Source organism: Hordeum vulgare, chromosome 3H (genome assembly GCF_904849725.1).
Source record: "Hordeum vulgare subsp. vulgare chromosome 3H, MorexV3_pseudomolecules_assembly, whole genome shotgun sequence".
NCBI lineage: Eukaryota > Viridiplantae > Streptophyta > Magnoliopsida > Poales > Poaceae > Hordeum > Hordeum vulgare.
The window spans coordinates 331,345,776-331,369,562 of record NC_058520.1 but is presented as its reverse complement, the minus strand read 5'-3'; positions in this window follow the sequence as shown (position 1 = coordinate 331,369,562).

The window sequence follows — 23,787 nt, the reverse complement described above, 5'->3', positions numbered from 1 at the left end:
ATCTGTGGCCACCTGAGCAAAAGGTCAGTATGGCAGAGTTAGTGCTTTGGGCGCTGCTAAGCTTATCTGGGATAGGCTGTCCAAAGTCAATGAGGGAGTCTCAACACATCGTGACTCTCGTGTCGATGTTCTTCGAAATCTCTTCAATCATTTCAAGAGGCTTGACAATGAAAGCTGCCAAGATACCTTTGATCGCCTCACTGACATCTCAAAAAAGTTGCAAGCTCTGGGAGCTAGAGACATCACTGACCATCAAGTTGTGAAGGAACTGCTACGATCTCTTGATCCATCATTTGACACACTGGTTTTGATGATCCAATAACGAAGAGAGTACAAGATGCTTAATCCTGCTAATATACTTGAGAGACTCAATACTCATGAATTCCAACAAGAAGAAAAGAGAGATCTGTATGGACCAAGATATTCAAGACCTCGTGCGCTGAAGGCTAAGGTTGTTTCCTCATCTGAAGAAGAAGACTCGGATTACAGTCTTGGTGACCCTGAAGAACTTGGACAGGAACTTGCCATGCTCGTGAAGAAATTCCAGAAGTTCACAAAGCGTAGCCAGTTCGGAAGATCTTCAAGAAAGGATATGCGGAAATCTGCATCTTCATCTTAAGACTACAATAAAAGAACCTGCCATAAATGCAAGAAATCTGGTCACAACATTGCTGATTGTCCTCCCTGGGTGAAAGAATCAAAGAAGAAGAAATACATGTACAAAAGTTTTGATGACTCGAAGAAAAAGAAGAAATGTTCAAAATCCTACTATTCAAAGTCCTCATCGCACAAGAGGACCAGTTTCAGAAAGGCTCGGCCACTCATTGGAAAGGAAATGGATTCTGAAGAAGAATCTGAGGAATGTGATGAAGAGGATGGTTCTGAAATGGAGTCAGAGTCTGGTGTGGCAAGTCTTGCACTTTCTACCACATTCATCAGCAAGTCGATCTTATACCTTGAAGAAAATGACAACGCTAACTATACCGATGAATGTGTTGATGACTTTGCTCCAACCTATTGCTTCATCGCAAAAGGTCCAAAGGTATCAAACCACACTTCCTCCTCCGATTCTAGTAACTGTGAACCTGATGATTATCAAAAACCCAGTTACTATAAACTTGCCAACATTGCCACTAAGCACCAAAGTGCTATTGAAAAGCTTCAGAAACTGCTAGACAAAAGTGATGATTTATTGAATGATGAAATGAATCGTATTCAAGTCCTAACTGAAGATGTTCAAAGTCTCCAGTCTAGATTTGATAGTCTTCAAGATCTCTATGGCACATTCTTGGCTGATCATGAGAAACTTTCCTATGAATTTCTTCAAAGGAAGCTTGATCTTGAGAAGTTAAGAATGTCTCATGATGATCTTCGAATGGAAAATGATTCATTGCTTGCTCAATAGATCAACTGCTAATTCTTCACCTGAATCATCAAATGCTTATATCGCTACAAATTCTTCAACTGTTCCTATGGTATCAAGTTCTTCACTTGAGGAAACCACAAATGCTACTTACAAAAATGTAGCATTGAAGGAATAGTATGTGACAGGCATATACAAAAGTCTCAAAGGGCATCAAACCCTTTGCGATGTGCTCAAAAAGCAGATTCTGAACTGGAACCCGAGGAAAGAGGGCATTGCCTTCGAGAGGAAATTTAATGTTCATGGATCATATTGGAAACCTGAGCAGTATTCCAAAACCTCATGTGTTGCTGCTAAAGGCCCTCCCATTGATCCATCCACTCTAACAGGCTTTGCATGTGAAATGTACTATTCCTCTGATGAGTCATTTTACTCCAATTATAAACTGTTCAAAACTTGATCCGGTGAAGTATTTGCTCGTTATGTTGGAACTAACTTCAGGAATGGACCACCCATGAGGAAAATCTGGGTCCCCAAAAGTTTCTTAGAAAATCTTCAGGTGAATGTCCCCATGACACCACTAGTGAAGAACCAGAACCCCAGATCAAACTCCTTAGGTGGACGAAAGTCTTCATTAGGATCAAATTCCTCAAATGGTCAAAATTATGCTCGTACTCACACTAATGCTTCTGATATGCAGGGAAACTACAAGGGGCATGAATATGAGCATTATTCCTCAAATCAAAATGTCCACAAGTCCTTACAGAATTTCTTTGCCTATTCATTTGAGTACTCTAACCCCTCTACTGTGAAAAGAAGTGCATTAGCTTCAATGCCTCCATTCTCATATGGTGCTCGCAGGATGATGAACTCTTTGCCACCCCTTCACATGTGGGTGGTAAAGAAATCGAACTAATCACTTCTGCAAGTCAGGTCTCCAAATGAAAGTCATCATCCGAAGAATTTTCTAGAGACATGAGGAAATTGCTTGATTGGATGCAAGCTAAAACATGATGAAATGATCTAACATTTCACACGTCCTCAAATTTACTTTTTGTGCTGAAAATCTTGTCTGATGAAATTGATATCATATTCTTCAAGTCTGAAGCATATGAGATGGTAAGTTGTACTAATTCATCTATAGGATGACAAACCCAAGAATACAGAGTGGGTTCTTGACAGTGGTTGCACAAATCACATGACTGGTGATAAAAGCTTATTGTTGAATATACCACTGACTCCATCACCACTAAAGCAAATCGCTGATGCTGATAAAGGTAAAAGAAAGATATTAGGACTTGGTAAAGTGGCTATCTCTAAGGATCGGCACATGGAAAAATTCATGCTTGTCGAATCCCTTGGGTTTAACCTTATGTCAGTCTCAATGCTTTGTGATCTTGCTATGATTGTCATCTTTGGAAAATATAGATGTGTAGTCATCATGGAATCTGGCAAATCCAAAGTCTTTGAAGGATTTAGGAGAGTAGACTTGTACATTGTTGATTTTTTCCACAGGTCCTCAACCTTCCACATATTACTAGCAAAAACTTTAGAAGACTGGCTATGGCATTGACGAGTTGGTCATGCACGCATGAGGTAATTGCACACACTTGCGAAGAAGTAGCACGTCATTGGCATTGAATAGGTTGAATTTTTCAAGGACCATCTCTGCGGTGCTTGTGAGCCTGGAAAAATGACTAGATCCAAACACCCCTCGAAGAATATCATGACTACTACTCGTCCGTTTGAATTGCTTCACATGGATTTGTTTGGACATACTCTAACCAATGTAGCATCACTATATGGCTTTGTTATCGTTGATGACTATTCTTGTTATAATTGGGTACACATCATTCTGTATAAAACTGAAGTGCAGGAGGTCTTCAAATGATTTTCCTCAAGGGCCTTGACGAACTTGGCATCAAGATCAAACACATCAAGAGTGATAGTGGGAAAAAATTCAAAAATATTGGTCTTTATGATTATCTTGATGAACTTGGTGTTACTCACGGATTGTCTGCTCCTTATACTCCTCAACAGAATGGCGTCGTTTAAGGCAAGAACATGACTATTGTTGAAATGGCATGGCCTACGCTTGAAGAATATCAGACTCCTCGTCGCTTTTGGCCTGAAGCTATCAACAATACTTGCCACATCATCAACAGGCTATATCTTCACAAATTCCTCAAGAAAACCTCATATGAAGTCCTCACTGACAAGAAAGCCAATGTAAGTTATTTCAAAGTCTTTGGTGCAAGATGCTGGATTAGAGATCCTCACCATAGCTCAAAGTTTGCACCTAAGGCACATGAGGGTTTTATGCTTGGTTACGGAAAGGACTCGCACACCTACAGAGTCTTCAACACCTATCCCAACAAGGTTGTTGAAACTGTAGATGTGCGGTTCGATGAAACTAACGGCTCGCAAAAAGAGCAATTGTCTCTTGTGCCAGATAAACTGACTCATGAGGAAGCTATCAAGCACAAGGCTACTGAAGATATCATTTGTACTCAGGAACGACCCCTTGTTGAAGAAGTTGTCCCCAACACTGATGAAACTCAAGCACGTGCACCTGAGGAAAATGCTACAGATCAAGTTCCTCAATCCAACCAAAGTCTTCAACCAGCTCATCCAGGGATTGCAAATGAAGTGGAACTTGACAAGATCCTCGATGACATCAATGCACCAGGTCCTCTCACTCGCTCAAAAGCATGAGATTTAGTTAACTTTTGTGGGCGTTCCTCTTTTGTGTCTATCAGAGAACCCTCAAAAGTTGTTGAAGCCTTCATGGAACCTGAGTGGATTCACGCCATGCAAGATGAACTTCTTCAGTTCAAGATAAATGAGGTATGGGAACTCGTCAAAAGACCAGATCCTCGCAAATACAATTTGATCGACACCAAGTGGATCTACTGAAACAAACAAGATGAGGATGGTCAGGTTATGAGGAACAAGGCACGGCTTGTCGCCCAAGGATACACACAGGTTGAAGATATTGAGTTTGATAAAACTTTTGCACCTGTTGCTAGACTTGAAGCTATTTGAATATTACTTTCTTATGCTAACCATCACAATATTACTCTATATCAAATGGATGTGAAAAGTGCACTCCTCAATGTTAAGCTTGAGGAAGAAGTATATGTTTCTCAGCCCCCCAAGTTTTGAAGACCCGAAGCATCCTGAAAAAGTCTTCAGATTCAAAAAGGCACTATGTGGCCTCAAGAAAGCCCCTTGGGCATGGTATGATACATTGAAGGAATTCCTCATGAAGAAAGGCTTCAACCCCGGTTCACTTTATCCTACTCTTTTCACAAAATCCTATGACAATGAACTATTCGTGTGCCAAATATATGTCGACGACATTATTTTTTGTTGTACTTACAAACGTTACAGTGATGAATTTGCCTACATGATGAGTGAGGAATTTCGAATGTCCATGATGGAGGAGTTGAAATTCTTCTTGGGTTTGCAAATTCGTCAACAACGCAATGGCATCTTCATATCTCAGGAGAAATACCTGAAGGATTTTTTTGAGAAAATTCGGCATGCATGAATGCAAAGGCGTCAAGATACCTTTGCCTACCAACAGCCACCTCTGCACTGACAAAAATGGTATATATTTGGATCAATAGGTATATCGTTCTATGATTGGTTCTTTGTTGTACGTATGTGCATCTAGGCCATAGTGTTTGCATGTGTGCACGTTTTCAAGCAAAACCGAAGGAATCACACCATAAGGTTGTGAAACATATTCTTCGATATCTAGCTCACACACCAACACGAGAATTATGGTACCCCAAGAGCACAAATATTCACCTCATTGGATATCCTGATTCTGATTATGCTGGCGACCGTGTGGATCGCAAGTCAACATCAGGAACATGTCATTTCCTCCGATGATCTTTCGTTTGTTGGTCCTCAAAAAAGCAGAACTATGTATCACTCTCCACTTCTGAAGCTGAATACATTACTGCTGGATCTTGCTGTGCTCAATTGCTATGGATGAAGCAAACCTCGGAGATTGCGGCATCAAAATGAAGAATGTGCCACTCTACTGCGACAATGAGAGTGTAATCAAGATTGCCTACAACCCAATACAACACTTGAAGACCAAGCACATCCACATTCGTCATCATTTTCTTCGTGATCAGGTACTCAAGGGCAATATCATCATCGACCATGTGAAGCTTGATGGCTAGCTAGCAGATATCTTCACAAAACCCTTGGATGAGAGAAGGTTTTGCAAGTTGCGATGTGAGTTAAATATCCTAGAGTCTTCAAATGTTTTGTAAGCATGCACACATCCTAACACTTATGCAAAATTGATGACTTATATGTGCAACACACGAGGTAACAAGTTTCTTCAATCGATGAAGAATATCACTCTAAGTATGAAGAAATTAATGAAGAATTTGGTTCCCAGGTCCATACGACAATTGTACGCGGTGCCTGATATCATCATTCTTATATCGTGGGTCACGCCACCATGAAACTTTGAATTTTTTTAAATTGGAAATTCTTCAAAGTTAGAATTCTTCAAATATGAGACTTTTCACAAAATCCGCAAAAAAAATCGAAGTCTTCAAAATTTTCAAATGCTTCAATTTTTTTGTGATGATCTTCATTGACCATATATATTATATATTGAGCTTTCAATGTCCTCACCAGCATTCACTTATGGCTAAATCTTCAGTTTGGTATTTCTTCCAAATATATGTGATCGGACCTGTCTCCCCTCTATGCTAATCTCAACCCAGTCTATTCTCAATCCTTCATATGCGTTCTTTTTGACACTTGTTCAAAATCCTCAATGAGTTCTTGTGAGCTCGGGACTTTGCAACAACATCCTCACAATTCAAAAAATAATTTTAACGTTACCACAGTAACCGCACCCACTACTCACGATAGGATAACCACAGTTTCCACCGGTTCAATCGTGGGTAGTGATAACCCACAAGTATAGGGGATCAATTGTAGCCTTTCCCGATAAATAAGAGTGTCGAACCCAATGAGGAGCTAAAGGTAGGAAAAATATTCCCTCAAGTTCTATCGACCACCGATACAACTCTACGCACACTTTACATTCGCTTTACCTAGAACAAGTATGAAAATAGAAGTACTTTGTAGGAGTAATAGGATAGGCTTGCAAGAAAGTAAAGAACATGCAAATAAAACCACGGGCTGGTTAGATAAAGAAACAACTACAAGTTTCTAACGAATGTGGAAAAGTGGTGGTAGGAGTTGCGGAATTTTCCCTAAGCAATTGACTACGTTAGTAGATCGATAGCAAGTATCATGTGGGAGAGGCCTCTGCTAGCATGCCATCCCTTACTTGGAATTCTATGCACTTATGATTGGAACTATTAGCAAGCGTCCGCAACTACTAACGTTCATTAAGGTAAAACCCAACCATAGCAATAAGATATACTGGTCCCCATTCAATCCCACATGCATCTATTTCTATGCTAGGTTTGAAGCTTTTGTCACTCTAGCCTACCAATACATAGTCCTATAAAAATACAATTAACCCTATGGTGTGATACACGCGCGCGATCATATGATGGGCACCAACTGACAACAACATAACCACAAGCAAATTAAACCAATCATAGCAATTCATCAATCACCGATATGACAACGATAATCTACTCAAACATCATAGGATAGCAACACATCATTGGATAATAATATGTAGCATAAAGCACCATGTTCAAGAAGAGGGTACATCGGGTTGCGGTAGAGTGAACCGCTGAATATAGATGGGGAAAGATGATGGAGATGTTGGTGAAGATGACGGAGGTGTTGGTCTAGATCGCCGTCACACGATGATGTTCCGGGCGGCGTTCCAACGCCGCCGGGAAAGAGGGGGAGAGAGCCCCCCTCCTTCTTCTTTTTCCTTTACCTCCTCCCTAGATGGGAGAAGGGTTTCCCCTCTGGTCGATGGTCTCCATGGCGGCGGAGGGGCGAGAGCCCCTCCGAGATTGGATCTCTCTCTCTGTGTCCTTCTGTTTCTGCGCTCTCAGATTCTGCGTTTCACCGTTTCTTCAATTCCCGGAGATCCATAACTCCGATTGGGCTGAAAGTTTAACACGATTTTCTTCCGGATATTATCTTTCTTGCGGAGAAAGAAGGGCTCCAACCGCCTTAAGGAGTGGCCACAAGCGTGCCTGCCGCGGGCCCACCCCCTGGCCGCGGCGACAGGGCTTGTGGGCACTCCGTGCATCACCTCGCGTTGATTCTTCTTCCCAAAAATCATAAATATTCTAAAAAAAATCCCCGTAAGTTTTTATTACGTTTGGACTTCGTTTCTTATGGATATTCCGCGAAACAAAAAACATGCAACAAACAGGAACTGGCACCGGGCACTAGATCAATATGTTAGTCCCAAAAATAGTATAAAAAGTTGCCAAAAGTGTATGAAAGTTGTAGAATATTGGCATGAAACAATCAAAAATTATAGATACGACGGAGACGTATGAGGTAGCACGTGTCATGCGGAGAGGAAAGGTCAAGGGTAGTTTTGTCCAAAGTTTTTGCTTCACACCATTTTCACCTCAGCTATAAATAGCCCCTTACCCCCCTTGTGTCAAATACTCTTCTGTCCCTTTCGACTCCTCCGTTCGAGCTCAAAACCTAGCGCCGCCGCTAGCATTCTCGTCTCTGGTGAGGAACAGCTTCACTGCCTCGACCTCGCCGTCGCCAGACTCACGCCGATTGCGGGTCATCTTCCTCCGTTGCCGCCATAGTTCTCTTCAGTCGCCAAGTTAGGGCGCTGAAGATGTGAGCCGAAGAATTTTTTTTTTACTTTCCCAATTCATTGTGTTCTTTATACAGGATAATTAAAATCCTATTTTACTACCCCTATTTAATCCATTTATTCTCTTTGGATTCGTGAATCAATTTTTCCTCAGAAGATCTCCCAGTTGTGCACACCCATGTCTAAGACACTTGATTAATTTTAGTAAGCCCCTAAAATTCTTCACAAGATTCCTCAATTTTGTATATTTTCGAATCTGCACAACTCTAGAACCAAGATTAGAATGCTTAGTCAAATTCCTTAACTCACTGGTCAAATTCCTCAACTTAAGTAATTTTTCAATTTCCTCAAATCTGAGAACGCATACGACCTCTCCAAATTCTTCGCACCTATACTCTATTCATAGGTACAAAATGTCAGCTGGTGAATCACTAGGTTCTCATTAACTTAACTCATTTGCATCATTTCTTGAAGAAACATTACCTCTGTCCTCAGATTCCTCAAGAATACGAATTCCTCAGCAAAAACCTGAACTGAAGAAAATGGAGGAAGACAGAAAAAAGAAGGGTGGCAAGAAACTGGAACAGAACACTGCTTTTGAAATTCCATAGGAAATATATGCCGAGTACTGCATGCCACACGAAGAAAATCATGGAAAATAGTCTGTGGCAAAATGCAAGATAAGGATTCATAGGATTGAACGCAGATGGGCTAAGGAGTGGAAGGAATACAGGTATGTCACTCCAAAATATGCTAAGAAATTTCCCTCAAACCTCCTTGCAAAAGATTGCCACAGGGAGACCAAGAAGCAGCACATCCCTCTAGCGTAGCCACAATTGAGGCCTATCTTGATGGAAAAGACAAGTATTTTTCTAAGCTACAGAAAAAGGCAAAGGTTGATGTAACACAATTTTATGAGGATTTTGCTGCTGCTGCCACTTCTTCTGCTGCTAAGGAGCTCTGCTACAGAACAACCTCAGAAGAGGGTCGTGATGAAGAAACCAGGTCTCAAGGCAAAACCCTCAATAGTACTGTCAAAAGAGCAAATTCCTCAGAAAGTTGCAATAATGGCTGCCAAGTCCTCAATTGGAGCAAAGTCTTCACCTCCACTGCATTCACAGCTCAGGCAGCATCAAGCAGAAAATCCAAGTTCCTGAGTACCATCTGCCTCACGATCAGTTCTCAAATCTTTACCTAAAATACTAAAGACAAAGACGACTGCTGGAAGAGGAACAAAGCCAAGCCCAAGCAAGGTTGACAACATTCCTTCTGCATTGGAAAGAAGTGAATAATATGATGATGAAACTCTTCAAGCCATCATCAGAAACAAGCAAGAAAGGGTTGCACAAGCTACTAGAAACACCATTCCCCTTGCACTGGAACCGAAAGTTGTGTTGAACTTCATCGACCTTTGGTATGAGGATCCAAACACACCAATTGATGATTTTAAAATTCCACATGGACTCAGTTATATGGACACTTCATTCATCAATGAATCAAAATGGAAGGTTCAGCAAGCCAAACAAGCTCGGGCTGCAAAGGTTAAAAAGGAAAAGTACTTGAAGCAAAACATCCTTAACCTGACGCGTGAGAAACTTGTTTCTACTCACGCAGAGTTGAAAACCCTCACTAAACCATATAGAAGTCTTCATGCAGACTGAAAAAGTGTCAAAGTGAGGTTTCTCAAAGACGCAACTAAAGCAATTGATGAATACAACAACAGGGTTGCATGCCCTAAGATACCAACAAATCCTCAGCCCAGCTATACTATACAATGGCCTGATTCTGATGAAGATGAATAGGCAGCTGCTGATGAAAATACTCACCATATTCCTGCTGAAGAATCTGCCAGGCCTGACTCTACTCAAGCAATGTATGTTGAAAATGCTCCTTCACCAATATCTTAAAAGGTGAAGAAAGTGACTCTTTCGTCTGCATCAAACGTGAAGAAAACAAAAGACGCTGCGAAGAAAGCAAAGAAGAGAAAAGCATTAACACCCTCAAAGTCTACAGAGGCAAAACGCCTGAAGACTTTGCCTACTATATCATCAGATCAAGTGGATGTGACTCCCCTCAGTGTTGCACCATCGTATATGATCGTACCATTTGGTGAAGAGCACATCATTCTAGAACAGGATGAGGAAATGGATAGCAATCGCTCTGCTGCATCAACACCAATAGATGAGGAAATTCAAGCTGATCAGATTCATCAAGTCTCAACACCTCCTGCTCAAATCCTCGAAATGACTGATAAAGAAAACGAGGCTTGTGAAGACATTGGCAGCAGCACACGTGCTATCCATGATGAGTTTCGGGAAAAGGCTCACCCAAATTCGCCAATGACCACACAAATTCCTCAAACTCCTGCAACAACTGAAATTATGATTGTCCCTAAAGAAAAGAGCTCACATATGAAATCAGCACCAGACCAAGAATCAACTGCATCAGCTGAAGAAATTGAAAAGGAAACTGCTGCACCACAAAATGCATCTGCTCCGACGGCATAGCAAATTCCTCAAACTGAAGAACAACCCCTGATGATAATGCCTCATCACAGGATAAGAATACTGCTAATGAAACTGCAGTTGTAGTTGCAAATCCTGAAACTGCAATTGTGATGGCCAAAAATCCTCAAGATGATCAACACCATAATCTTCAACCAAAGCCTCATCAGCCCTTCTCAAAGAGGCCAAAGTTTCTAAAGGAAGACTTCTATGATGAACATCATTTCTTCTCTGGAGAAAATCCTAATGACACGCTTCGTATCAGGCATAGAAAGTTCCGGACAAGAAGTCAACTTAATTACTATGCTTATGTGCTTTGTGGGAAAAGGAAGATATTTAATAACACCCACATTCCTCATTGTGACATGGAGGAAATTCCTTGCTTCACCCCAGTACTGAGTGTTCTTCATTTAGCAGGGCTACTGCCATCCTGCACAGATATCAGTGACTGGAATACAAACATTATTCTTCAGTTCTATGCCACATTGCATATCTCAGGTGACCCCAAAGACATCAACTCTTGGGTCTTGGATTGGATGACAGAGCACACTAGCTACAAAGCTCCAGCCATAGAATTGCTTCGAGCTCTACCTATCTCAATTCCTTCAGATGAAGCAATCAAACTGTATGATGAAAGAGAGTTGCCAAATCAACTCATGGAGGTCATCATGAAACCTTTGGCTTCGGGCCAACCTCCAAGGACAAGATTCCTCGTGAAGGACTTGAAATATGTGCCCAGAACTATCTACATAATTTTGGCATATTCCATCGCACCTATCAAAGGGCATGATAAGTAAGAAGATGTTGTTGGAATCATGAAGAACATCCTGTTCAATGTCATTCATGGCATCAAAATGAAACTTCAAGATTTCTTCTTGCGTACTTTGGCAGATAATGATTTGTCACCACTTGAGCTGAAGATTTATGCGCCTTGGATCATGAGATTCATCAGAAACAGATCCGCCATCAATTGCCAAGCTGGCTATCAGAATCACCTCGGTTATCTACTGCCACTCATATTCATCAAGAAATCTTTTGAACCAATTGAGGGGAAAGGCAAGTCAGTGATTGATGAAGGAAATCGGCCCCTGGATGGTCAATTTGGCAAGGTTGCCTCCTATTCCTCGTATGATGACACTGCTACTCAAGAATCTGATGGCAGAGCAAAACCTCCAAGCCCAACAGCCCCAAGCGTGATGACTAACACGGAGCTTCTCCTCACTCTTCATCAGAAAGTCGATCACAATCACAAGTGGGTAAAACGCCAGTTTGGCTCCATTGTGAAAATCCACAATGATACTCAAAATGTTGTGAATAAAAATAACTATTATCTTCATGACATATTTGATTGCATTTGGGCCATATTGTCTCACCTGAAGACTTCAAAGGAACTTGAAGACTTGGAATTCACTCGGGACTTTGATTAGTCATGGACACCAAAGAAGAAATTCAAAAATATTCCAGCTCCTGACTTGGTGCATAGCTCATTTTCTTCATTCCGCACTTCTGATTCCGATGAAGAACCCGCGGATACTGCAACTGGCCCAACAAGGAAGTCTGACTCGAAGAGTGCTCACGCCTTTTCCTCAACACAGAAGTGAAGATTTTCATGGGCGTTAGTCCTTAGCTTTGTCCCTTTTCGTCACTTGATGACGAAGGGGGAGAAATATGAGAGTTAGTCTTCAAGCGGGATAAATTTATGGGCTTATAAACTTTATTAAGTTTCATACTCTTGGTTCTTCTGAAGTTTTCGATGTAATGAGTTGTAACTTAAGCCCGATGGTGATCTGACACTTTTGAAAGTTTTCCCTGGCATGCTTATTCCTCAAGTTAATTAATGCATGCATGCTGAAATTCGTCACACACCATTTTTCATCATGCATTTCAAATTCCTCATACTATATGTCAAATGCATGCATGAATTACAAGATACAGCGAGAGATCTCCCTAATATATATCATCAATGTGCATTTGCTGCTCAAATCAAATTACTCAAAACATGCACATCTTCAGGGGGAGTTTCTTTGTATCTTACCTTCAAATTCCTCAAACTCACTACTTACATTTCATATAATTATCCCCGTTGAAAACTTAACCTATTTGTTATCAACCACCAAAAAGGGGAGATTGTAGGTGCATCTACTGCCTCTTAGTGATTTTGGTGGTTTGAAGACTGATAGGTTAAGAGACTGATATGTTTGTAAGTGTACACAGGTTCTATAAGACGCTCAGGAGTTTGAGTTATTCATTGAATATCGACCCCTAAAAATGAATGTCTTCGAGTGAAGACTTTGGTCATTCCTTGAAGACTCTGATCGCGGAGAAATTGTGCAGAAATTGATATTCCTCGTGAAGATATTGAAGATGAGGAATTCTATGTGTCCCAAAGAAAGTACACTGAAGACTTTGAAGCTTGAAGATTTACTCTTTCTGTTTCATTTTCTTTGTACTTGAGTCATAGGAACATCATACTGTTAAAGGGGGTCGAGGTAAAACTATGGAACAAATTTCCTCACGATGCTCAACCCAAACCTACATCTACCAAATCCTAAAAGTGATGAACAAGAGAGACATGAGGACTTTCACAGTTGAAAGTTTAGACCGTTGTCGTGCCACACGCCACCTGTCCCAGATCTTATCCACCCAACGGTCGTAATATTTAAGGGCATTTATGTCAAATCATGTCGAGATGCTCCTAGGCTATAAATAGCCATCCCCCACAACAACTAGCTGGTTGGCTGCTCCGAGAGAAACTAACACTAGTCATTTAGAGCAAGCCAAATTCCTCACAGTCTTCGAGCAAAATCATCAAGTGAGGAAATACCCCAAACAACCAAAACCAAACCAAAACCCAAGTGATTGAGCATCACTGAAGAAGTTATTCCTGTGTGGAACCAATGCTTGTTACCTTTGAGGACTAAGCATCTTCTAGATGTCTATGCATCATGGTCTAGAGCATCTAGCAGTCAATTATGGATCGTCGGGTGACCAAGTTTGTGAGGGTTTGGAAATCTTCCCTAAAGAGTTACCACGAGTACTGGGCGAGGACTGTGTGTCTCAAGGAGAATACGGTATTGACAGTGTGTCCTGGGACTGTGTGTCCTTTGATTTCAATACCAAGCAACTCCAAACCACGCGTACAACTGCCACAGTAGTTGGAACTGGGTCATCAACAACTGTGTTCATCGAGCTACTGGTTCTGTTTCCTCAACTAGCTTCATTTCCTCAATTGCATATTGAAGCCTTTCATCTGTACTATTTGAAGAATTTGGCCGAAGACTTTCTCTGAATTCCTCACCTCAAATTCTTCACCCGAGTTATTCTTCACCTGCTTGTCCTGTATTTGAAACATGTGCAAACCGAATGTGTGAAATCATGCTGAGTACTTTGCTGTAGACGTTTTTGCATTTCTGACTATGTACTATTTCCGTTGCACTCAGTTCATGACTGAGGACTCTCCTCGCTAGGAATTCCCTTAGTGACGAAATTATAAAAATCGCCTATTCACCCCGTCTAGTCGATATAACGCAGTTTCACAATGAACATAGTTGTCGCCCACAAACCCGTGTGTGATGTTAGACAATATGAGAAATGGTTAAGCTGACCTAAATGTTTGTGATAGTATCCTTACCATCCACGCATTATAATGTTTTAATTTTTGTTATGTCGTATGCATCCTACATGATTACGACATTTCAATAGTTTGGGAATCTTGCTATATTGGAAATGATGTCATAGGAAAAAATGTGTGTGATAGTATCCTTATCATACACGGGATATAGTTATGAATTTTTTGTGATGCGGCACACATCGTCAACGGTGCACAACAGGGTAATGTGTGCGATGTAATGTGATGGCAGACGAGTAGCAAAGATGGGTCGTATGGAAAATATAACATATCTCCAATGGTTGTCTGATAACTCTCATTTATGATAGATGCGGACATCCCATAAGCTTAATCTTGCAAAAGTCTGGATTCATCGGTCACTATCACCAATGATTTCACTGCACCACTATTAACAAAGGGCATGATACATCAAGATCGTGACATCTCAAGAATACACAAGGGAAAGAGAGAGAGAGAGATTAAACACATAGCTACTGGTACATTCCCTCAGCGCCCAGGTTGAACTACTCCCTCCTCGTCATGGCCTCCGCCGGATGATGAAGATGGCCACTGGAGATGATTTACCCCTCCGACAGTCTACTCTAAAGGATCCAGATGGGTTTTTCTTTAATACAGAGAGTTGTGGCGGCAGAGCGGAATATTTGAGTAAAGTTCTCAGGGTTTCTAGATTTATAGGAATTTTCGACGTTAGAATCACGTCAGCCGGAGCCACGTGGGACCCAAAAGCTAACATGGCACGTCCAGGGGGGTGGGCGCGCCCCGTTGGCTTGTGGCCCAAAGGTGGCTCTTCTCTGATGGTTCTATACTCTGTTATTTCTTACTTCCCCAAAACAAAATCATAAAAAAAGTTTTGGGCGATTCCAAGAACTTTTATTTTCTGCACAAAAACAACACCACGATAATTCTGCTAAAAACAACATTAGTCCGAGTTAGTTCTAAATAAATCATATAAAATGGATCAAAACCATATAAAATTATTGTAAACATAGGCAAATATGGCATGAATACGTCATAAATTATCAATACGTTGGAGACGTATGAGCATCCCCAAGCTTAGTTCCTACTCGTCTCGAGTAGGTAAATGATAAAAGAAATAATTTAAGAAGTATGAATGCTACCATAGTGTGTAATTTTGATCAATTATAATTTAATCACTTTTCTAGCATCATAACAATCAACCTTTTCTCATAAAAATCATCGTCATAGAATAGGAATCTATTCACATGCTATATATGGTTCAAACAATGCATTCTCTTGAAACTTAACAACATATGTTCTTAATCAAAAAATAATTTCAATGCATCATCAATTTTAAGTAAGAGCACCACATACTCAATTATAATATAGTATTCTATGATTGATAATACTCAAAGCAATTTTTTAGAACAAAGAACATCCATCGAACACAGAGAAAGATAGGGGGTCAATGTTTGCCTCCTAACGTACTTATTATGAAGATAATTGCCAACAATAATTAACCATAATCAAATAGATTTGGCTGGATATATGGGTTAGGATCTTTGTCCACCCCATGGTGCTTTCCAACTAATGAACTGAGGTTGGAATAAGAAGTTGACTCAACAAGAAAAAATAACATGAAAGTAAATAGAATGTCTGAAAGGACAACTTATCCCTAGGTGGTTTTGGTAATTAGTAACAACATATATTTCATTGCACTAATGATTCTACCAAGTATGTTTCAGGAAAATATCAATGTATGGATTTGTAAAGGATTGTGAGGAGTTTCCCTAGATGCAAGGATCGTGTATTGGCAATAAGCTTCAAGACTCTACATTTTGCTTTTACGTAAGAAATCACAATTGATTCCATAGGAAAGCCAATACAACTAAAACGTGATGATGTGGCTATGATGATCTGGTTTCTCAAGTTCTTAGAGTCAGCTACCAAATACACTCATGAAATTCTCCCCCAAATATTATGTCCAAATCCTAAACACTCAAATTTGGTGCCACCAATATTTCCATTTCGGCACAACCGAGTTTTACCCTAGACAAAATCCAGAACGAGCCGAACAACCTTGGTATCACCAAGTTTGATTTCGGTGCAACCAAAAACCAGTGACCAACTCCATGTTTACCATTTGTTGAAAATTGGAATTTACAATTTTTTAAATCGGCGCCACCGAGTTTGGGTAACTCCTTTGGTCAGCCGAATCGGACTCACCGAGATTTATATATCGGTCTCACCAAAACGCAAAAAGTTGCCATGTTTGAGCTTCGGTTTCACCGAGTTGGGAAATAATATTGTAACAATTGGATTTTTGGAGATGCCTATATATACCCCTCCACCTGACTCTCATTCGTAGAGGAAGCACTTAGAACACACCAACACTTGTGCCATCCATTTTCTGAGAGAGAACCACGTACTCATGTGTTGAAATCAAGATATTCGACTCCAACGTTATGGATCTTGATTTCTAGCCTTCCCAAGTTACTTTCCATGCAATCAATTTCTCCTACCAAAGACAAATCTATGAGAGGGTGATTGAGTGTTGAGGTGACTATATTTGAAGCACAAGGGGAAGGAGTTCATCGTACTAACCACAACTATTACCTTTTGGATAGTGTTGTCTCCTAGATAGGTTAGGTCTCGCTTGAGAGCCTCCGACTTCATGTGGAGTTGAACCAATAAGTTTGTAAGGGCACTTAGATCGCCTACTTCATGAAGATCTACCCCGACTGAGGCTAGTCCTTCATGGGCGTAAGCCATATTGGAATAGACAAGGTTGCTTCTCCATGGACTATTCATGGGTGGAGCCCTCCGTGGACTCGTGCAGCTGTTACCCTTCGTGTTTTGAAGTCTCCATCAACATGCACGTATGATAGCACCACCTGTCGGAACCACGCCAAAAATCTCCATTTAAACTTTGTGTTTGATCTTCCTATCCCCACCCTCAACTTAGATATGCATGTCTTTACTTTCCGTTGTTATACTCTTAGACTTGCATGTGTAGGGTGTGCTTGACTTGGTATAATTGCTAAAACTTGCAAACTATTAATATTGGGAAAAGGCTAAGTTTTTAATGGATGAAGTATTCTAATCACCCCCCACCTCAAGACATACTTCGGATCCTACAAGTGGTGTCAGAGCTTTGGTCTCCATTTCATTGGTTTCATAACCTAGGAGAGTATAACGACTAGTGAGGGAAATTAAAACCGTAGAGGTCCATATTTTGATGATACAAACTTTCCTAGTTGGAAGCATAAGATTAAAATGAATATTCCTGGTCATAACCCCGCCATTTGGGTCGTTGTTTGTGTTGGATTGCAAGGTGAATTCTTCGGTGATGGAAGGGAACCAAATCATGGAGCGACTCTTGAAGAATTGAAGATCTTGCAATACAACGCTCAAACATGCGAGATTCTATTCAACTGCATATGCCCCAAATAGTTCAACAAGATTAGGCGTCTTGAGAATGCAAAGAAAATTTGGAATGCGTTGGTTGATATGACCGAAGGTACCAAATATGTGTGGGAGTATAAGTTGGATGTGGTACAAAGTCAATTTGACAAATTCAAGATGAAGGATGGTGACAAAGTCGCTGAAATGTACTTTAGGCTTGCTCATCACAAATGAGATTGCCGGCTTAGGAAGCGAAGAGATGACCAAAAAATTCATCATCAAGCTTATTCTTAGAACCTTGGATGGAAAGTATGACGCCATGTGCATATTGATCCAAATGATGACATACTACAAAGATCTCAAGCCAACAAAAGTCATTAGAAGCATTGTTGCTCATGAAATGTCACTCAAAGACAAAGAAGATATTCACAACAAGTCAAGCGGTTCATACAAAGCTTCAAGCGACACTCCGCTACCTCAAGTGATAATTATTACCTATGAAGAAATTCAATAAATTCTACAAGAGTAGAGGAAAATAGAGAAGCTCCAACTCCATATATGAAGAGAAGATTTCATGTAGTCGTGACCGGAATTGTTACAATTGTGGAAGGCCCGACCACAATTCCAAAGAGTGCACGACCCCCCCCCCCCCCCACAAAATAAGAGAAGAGACACCTAGAAGAAGAAGATCAAGTGATGACTCAACTAGAAGAGAGAGAAGGAGTAGAGAAGATCGTTATGAACGAAGACCCTCCCGGAGAAGCAATGACTCAGAGAATAAGGACAAGTACACTAAGAAACACTCATGAATAAGACATCAAGCTCATGTTGGTGAATGGGTGTGCAGCTCCAAATCCGACAACCAATCCAAGAGAAGCTACGACTCCAACTCCGAACATAGTCAAGATGAAGGTGTTGCGAAATTAGCACTTATTTCCTCCAACTCCTATGATTTATTTGATTCACCAAATGAAGGAATTGGAAGTTTCTTCATGGCTAAAGGCCCCAAGGTATCACTCCCTGAATACTTTGACTTTAATAGTGATGAGGATGACTTTCTAGGAGATGATGACTTGCTCTTTGATAAGACTAGTGATATCAATGAAGATGAACTTGATAATAATCATGCTAGTCAATATAATTCGTGTCATGATGATAAGAAGTAGATTGAGCATCTAACTAAAGAACATAACACTCTTAAGTTAGCTCATGAATCAACTCAAGAAGATCATAGAGAGCTCCTAAGGACTCATGAGAAGTTATGCTTCAGAAGCTAAATTTGGGGCAATAACACGAGTTTCTTAAAGCTATCAACGTTTATCTTCTAAAGAATAGTTCTTCTTATCTCACTACTGGAATTCAGTTTTTTGTCGTCTGCCAAATCTTTGTCGTCTGCTAGCTGATGGCGAAGAGTGTCTTTGCCGTCAGCTGCCACAAAGCAGACGGCAAAGAACTCGCTGATGGCATAGAATGTCTTTGCCATCAGTCACTTCTTTGCTGTCAGCCGCAGACGTTAAAGAGTTTGGAGGCAAACGACAAAGCTTTGGACTGGGCCCACCTGGTCGAGGGAATGTTAGGTCAAACTATAGTTGCTTCTTTGTCGTCTGCTAGCGGGCGGCAAAGCATCCAGAGACAGACGACAAAGAGTATAGACCCTTTGCCGTCCGCCAGCGGACGACAAAGCGCCAGACTTCTGTAATGTCCGTCCCGGTCCACCTCAGCCCTATCTCTCTCTCTCAAATGGCCACACTCTTTCACTCCTCTCCCTCGACACCCACCGCTGCCACCATCATCGCGCCGCCACCCCCGGCGCTGCCCTGGTGCCCCACAGCCCCGTCACCGCCGCCCCACCGCCCCCGGCGTCGCCCCGATGCCCCACAGCCCCCCGGCGGCGCCGCGCCACCGCCCCTGGCGCCGCCCCGCAGCCCCAACACCGCCAGCGCCTCCCCGCCGCCCCAACACCCCAGCCCCATCGCCCACGACGCCATGGCCGCCCCTGCCGGTGAGCCCCCACACCACCACCCCATGGGAAAATTAACTTGTTGTTATTTGGTTTTTTGGAATTAGATTTTGACTACAAAGTTGATTTTTTATTGTTGTTGTAGTAGTTGTTGTTGTTATTGTAGTTGTTGTAGTAGTTGTTCTTATTGTAGTTGTTGTAGTAGTAGTTGCTGTTATTTAGTTGTTATTTATTTCTTAGCTTTTCATATAAAGAGGAGGAGGAGAGAGGAGAAGAGGAGCAGGAGGAGGACGAGAAGAAGAGAAGAATAAGAAGAGGAGAAAAAAAATAAGCAGGAGAAGAAGAAGAAGAAGAAGAAGAGAAGAAAAAAAATAAGGAGAAGAAGAAAAGAAGAAGAGAAGAAGAAAATAGAAGTAGGAGAAGAAGAGAAAAAATAAGAAAAGAAGAATAAGTAAAAGAAGAGGATAAAGAAAGACAGAAATAGAAATAAGAGGAAGAAGAAGAAGAAGAGGAGGAGGAAGAAGAAGAAAGAAAACGATTTATTAAAAGGAATAATAGAAAAAGGTGTGTGATACGTCAATTATGCATCATGAATCTTTATTGATATTTGTCTCATTATTGTCCATTATTCCTTGTTATTATGTAATTATTATGTCATTTATCTCCGAATATGCAAGGTACATTACAAAGAGTGAAGTATCGAGAAGGTGGAATTCTCGATCGAGAAACTGACAAAAAAGCAGAAGAATCAAGTTGCTCCAAAAGACTTGAAACTTCGTAGAGAATTTTTCTGGAATAAATAAGAATTATTGGGCACAAGCCAACAGGGCGCCCCCAGGCAGCACCATGAGGGCTTGTTGGGTCCCTGTTGGTCCTCCAACACCCCTCTTGTACTATATGGTGTGTTCTACCATAGAAAAAAATCAAGACATAACTTTCGGGACGAAGCGCTGCCACTCGAGGCAGAAACCTGGTCACATGCCCTTTGCTCTCTGGCAAAGCGATTTTGCTGGAGGAATTCCTCTCCAGGAGGGGGAAATCAAAGCCATCGTCATCACCAACGCTTCCTCCTTCGTGGGAGGACCAATATTCATCAACATCTTCACGAGCACCATCTCATCTCCAACCGTGGTTCATCTCCTGTATTCAATCTTTGTCTCAAAACCTCAGATTGGTACATGTGGGTGTTGGAAATATGCCCTAGTGGCAATAATAAATTGGTTATTATTATATTTCTTTTTTCATGATAATTTTCTATTAGTCATGCTATATATGTATTAACTGGAAACCGTAATACATGTCTGAATATAAAGACCACAACATGTCCCTAGTGAGCCACTAATTGACTAGCTCGTTGATCAATAGATGGTCATGGTTTCCTGATCATGGACATTGGATGTCATTGATAACGGGATCACATCATTAGGAGAATGATGTGATGGACTAGACCCAATCCTAAGCATAAGACTAAATCATATTGTTCATCTCCTAAAGATTTTCTAATGTCAACTATCATTTCCTTAGACCATGAGATTGTGCAACTCCCGGATACTGTAGGAGTGCTTTGGGTGTATCAAACGTCACAACGTAACTGGGTGATTATAAACGTGCACTACAGGTATCTCCGAAAGTGTGTGTTGGGTTGGTATGATACGAGACTTGGATTTGTCGCTCCGTGTGACAGAGAGGTATCTTTGGGCCCACTTGGTAATGCATCATCATAATGAGCTCAATGTGACTAAGGAGTAATCCACGGGATGATGTGTTATGTAAAGAGTAAAGACACTTGCCGGTAACGAGATTGAACAAGGTATAGGGATACCGACGATCGAATCTCGGGAAAGTGTCATACCGGTAGTCAAAGGGAATTGCATACGGGATTGATTGAATCCCCGACATCGTGATTCATCTGATGACATCATAGTGGAACATCTGGGAACCAACATGGGTATCCATACCCCGCTGTTGGCTATTGGTCGGAGAGATGTCTCGGTCATGTCTTCATGTTTCACGATCCCGTAGGGTCTACACATTTAAGGTTCGATGACGCTAGAGTTGTTATGGGAATAGTACATGTGGTTACCGAAGGTTGTTCGGTGTCCCGGATGAGATCCCGGATGTCACGAGGAGTTCCGGAATGGTCCGGACGTAAAGATTCACATATAGGAAGTGGAGATTTGATCGCCGGAAATGTTTCGGGGATCATCGGTATTGTACCAGGACCACCGGAAGGGTTTCGGGGGTCCACCAGCCCCGAAGGGCCACGTGGGACAAAAGTGGATTGGAACCAGCCCCTAGATGGGCTGGTGCACCACCCACCAAGGCCCAAGGTGCCTAGGGCAGCAAACCCTAGGGCGTGGTGGCTGCCCTGGGTGGAAAGCCACCTCCTAGGGTGCCGCCCCTCCTCTTGCAGGGCTGCCCGTCGCACCACCTAAGGAAACCCTAGGGTGGCCAGCCCCCTCCCCCTCCCTCCTATATATAGAGAGGGTTTTGGGAGGGCTGCACACACCTTTCACACCTCCCCAAGGCGCAATCCTACCTCTCCCTCTTCTCCTCCTCCGAAGTGCTTGGCGAAGCCCTACCAGAGAACCGCATAGCTCCACTGTCACCATGGCGTCGTGCTGCCAGAGCTCTCACTCAACTTCTCGTCTCTCCTTGCTGGATCAAGGTGAAGGAGACGTCACCGGGATGCACATGTGTTGAACACGGAGGGGTCGTTGTTCGGTGCTTAGATCGGAATCTTCCGCGATGTGAATCGCTATGAGTACGACTCCATCAACCGCGTTCATAGTAACGCTTCCGCTTAGCGATCTTCAAAGTTATGAAGATGCTCTACAACCTCTCTCGTTGTTGGTTTCTCCTAGATAGATCTTGGTATGACATAGGAAAATTTTCAATTACTACTACATTACCTAAGAGTGGCATCTGAGCCAGGTTCTATGTGTAGATTCTATGCACGAGTAGAACACGAAAGTTGTGGGCGAAGATTTTGTCAATTGCTTGTTGTTACTAGTCCAATATTTTTTCGGCAGTATTGTGGGATGAAGCGGTCCAGACCAACTTTACATGTACACTTATGTGAGACTGGTTCCACTGCCTGACATGCACTTGTTGCATTAGGTGGATAGTGGGTGTCTGTCTCTCCCACTTTAGCCGAATGTGATTTGCTGAAAAGGGTCCTTATGAAGGGTAAATATCATTGGCATATCAACGTTGTGGCTGTGACGTAGGTAAGAACCGTTCTTGTGAGAAACCCATAGCAGCCACGTAAAACTTGCAACAACAATTAGAGGACGTCTAACTTGTTTTTGCAGGGTATGCTATGTGATATCATATGGCCAAAAGGATGTGATAATATATATATGTGAAGTATGAGATTGATCCTATTCTTCTAATAGGATTCACGACTTGCATGTCGATGAGTACGACAACCGGCAGGAGCCATAGGAGTTGTCTTAATTTATTGTATGAGATGCAATGCCATGTGATTACTTTACTTTATTGCTAACCGTTGGTCATAGTAGTAGAAGTAATAGTTAGCAAGACAACTTCATGAAGACACAATGATGGAGATCATGATGATGGATATCATGGTGTCATGTCGGTGACAATGATGATCATACCAGGCCCTGAAGATGGAGATCAAAGGCGCAAGATGATAATGGCCATATCATGTCACTATATGATTGCATGTGATGTTTATCATGTTTCTATATCTTATTTTCTTAGAACAACGGTAGTAAATAAGATGATCACTTCACTAAAATTTCAAGAAAAGTGTTTGCCCTAAGCGTGCACCGTTGCGAAGGATTGTTGTCTCGAAGCACCACGCGATGATTGGGTGTGATAGATTCTAACGTTCGCATACAACGGGTGTAAGCCAGATTTACACACGCAAAACACTTAGGTTAACACGCGAGACCGAAAGGTCGAACACGAGTCGTATGGAGATACGATCAACATGGAGATGTTCACCATTGATGACTAGTTCGTCTAACGTGATGATCGGACACAGCCTACTCGATGTGGATCATGTATCATTTGTATGAATAGAGGGATGTCTATCTGAGAAGGAGTTCATTAAATAATTTCATTAGATGAACTTAATTATCAAGAAGATAGTCAAACGGTCTTTGCAAATTATGTTGTAGCTTGCGTTGTAGCTCTACTGTTTTAGATATGTCCTAGAGAAAATTTAGTTGAAAGTTGATA